Genomic DNA, 2,896 nt, shown 5'->3' with positions numbered 1-2,896 from the left:
TCCATTTCATTAAAATTTACCCTGAGTGGGAGGGTACAGTGCATGAGCATGTGCTTAGCACGCACGAGGTCCTGGGTTCAATCCTTAGTACCTCCATTAAAATAAATCTTAAAAACCTAATTACCTCCCCCAACCATGAGAACTTTTTAAAAAAAATAAAATAAAATTTATCCTGAAATACTAGCTATGAAAAAAAAACAAAAAAACCGCTCTGCCTGGGAAGCTGATGCCCTGTTCATGACTCAGTTCCTCTCCAGAATCTGTGCTGGGTGGACTCAACCACTATGAGGTGTGGGTCAACTTGTTCAAGGCTCTGCCTTTCAGCCTGGCCTCCAGGACCAGAAGAAAAGGAGTTGGCCCTTGTAAAGCCCCACTGAACATGGCCACATGCTTAAGGCAATCAATCCCCAGTCCCAAGACGTCTGCTCCCTAATCACAGGCAAGGCAGGCCTCTCCCCACACTCAGTGGCACAGTCCAGAGTAAGATACCGCCTTCTTATCCCTTGTCCAATCCACCATCATGTCCTCTTGGCTCTCCCTCCAGAAGACGGCACCATTCAGATTCACTATTTCCCCCCCAAAATTAGTCTTCATTTATTATTGCTTGCTTGCTTTTGTGCGTCTTCAGATGTGCATCTACTAAATTTCTTTGACCTTTCACTCTGGCATCTCAGTTCCTACCATTTTCAATTCCCTTCTTTTTGAAAAAACTTCTTTGGTCTTCTTTCATTGAGGCTCCGTCTTCCCCTACATTATGCACAAAGAAATATTCTACACACTGTTGCGCTGAGCCTCAAACACTTAGGCTGGATTTCTCTTTTTACTAATTCTTTTCTTGTTTGGGGGAGAGGTAATTAGGCTTACTTATTTAATGGAGGTACTCAGTATTGAACCCAGGAATTCCTGCATGCTAAGCAGGCATTCTGCCACTGAGCTATACCCTCCCCACCGCCTTTTTTTAAAACAGATTTTAAGTCAGTGCAGCCATCTCTCATTCTTTGCTGAAATTAATCTTTGAAATTGAATGCCCTAAAATATTCATTGATACCGATAAGGTCCTAGCCTTAACACGTAAACGCCACACCTAAAATGAAAATGTTATTATTAAATAAAGAAGAGCAGCAGCCAGTTCAACTTTGTTAAGTGCACACATGCAACTTTATACGACTTAAGGGAAGTGTTTGAAAGTTAATGTTGAATTTTTGGTAATGATGCAAGACTGAACATATCCATCTAATTGTGCTTGTTCCTGAATTGCCACTATAACTGAGAGAGGTTTTTTTTAAACAATCTTAAAATCTGAGGAATCTCAAGAGATATTTATCACAGTTTGTTCCATGGAGAAACTGGAACACATTTTAATGAGTACTCAAACTCACTACACGGTTTACATAAATTACATTTTCATGAAAAATAATCATGAAAACAAAAACTTGAAAGAAGTCTGGCATTTTTACGTTTTTGCAGATCTCCTTAATGTCTGGCTTTATAGGGGACAGCTGAATTCTCATATTTACTTGTGCCTTCTGTTCTTGAGCTGTGTTGTCTTCAAGTATGTCAAGAAAATCTGATCTCACATGCAGACGTAGCTTTTTATGTGACCAAAGAGTGTGTTCACAGCCTTTTCAGATAATCATGCATTCTTCTTCTTCCATACTATGCCAACAGTTGACAAGCAGTTGTCTCCTAAAGATTAGTCACAATGTAGAAGCTGCAACAAGGAAATTTTTGCACTGCTTTATTGAAACCCACTGGTCTGAGATTGAGTGGATCTTTGATCACTCTACACTGGTCATCAGAAATACTGGCTCACTAAATTATGCAGATCTTCCAAATACCAACATTTAGGACACGTCAGAAATACATTCATTAATATTATCACTGAGCTGACCAGAGGTCCAGGCAGTGGGATGCTGTCAAACTCGGGGTCTCCAATACGAAGTTCCTAAAATCCTCACTTTTCTTGGAGAGTTCAAATTTTATCAACAACGAATATTCTTTTTCTCCTTGAAGTATCAGGATGATGTAGTTTGAGACAAACGTGTCAGTGATTCAAGTAAAACTGACGTTCCGCAGGACTAGTTCAGTTTACGAGTCAATTACACGTGCTTCTTCTGAGGGTCACACCGCTGCTTCTGCATCCCTCTGGTTCAAAGTCTTTTGCAATGCACACAGCAGTTCCCTCAGTGACTTGCCATTCCATCGCTTAGGATATTTAAAAGACGGGTTAAATCGAGAGATCCCCATAGTAAGGAACACAATGACCAATATAACGACCACTAGTAAGCTTGGAACCATTGCTTTGCTCTGAGTGGCGCTATGGCGCCAGTTTTACCGAATACTGTTTTTCTAACTGAATCCTCTCATTTAAACCATCAAATACTCAGGGTGAGCATAGCTGCTTTCCCCATGGAAACACGGTGCTTAATATTTTGAAAAGCCCCATCTTCTGAAGTCTTCAGAATGTATTTTTTAAATCTGTGATAAAATACATGTTAAGAGTTACCATCTTATGGATAGAAGCACACGGTTCAGTAGTGCTGAGAACAGTCATAAGAGCAAAACGGAAACTATACACTCATTGAACAACTCCCTGTTTCTCCCTAACCCCCGAGATGTTTCTAAATGAATAGGAACTACGTATGCAGCATTAAGACCAAGACAATTTCTACTTCTAGTAGTCTTACAGTAAAACCCAGAGACATCTGAAGAGCTATACTTTGCCTTCCTTACTTTCTTGCAATTTCCTAAACCTAGTGAAATTGTTCTTCTGAATGCACCCTGGAAATACTTAATTGTGACAGCTTGATTAATGGCTCTCCTTTTAAAAACAACTTTCTAAAATGTGCCCTGTTGTCAAGGGTAGGAAATCAAACACAAATGAAACCATTTCAAA

The sequence above is a fragment of the Camelus dromedarius genome, chromosome 25 (assembly GCF_036321535.1).
Source record: "Camelus dromedarius isolate mCamDro1 chromosome 25, mCamDro1.pat, whole genome shotgun sequence".
Lineage (NCBI taxonomy): Eukaryota > Metazoa > Chordata > Mammalia > Artiodactyla > Camelidae > Camelus > Camelus dromedarius.
The sequence above is the reverse complement of the archived record's forward strand: the minus strand, read 5'-3'. Positions refer to the sequence as shown.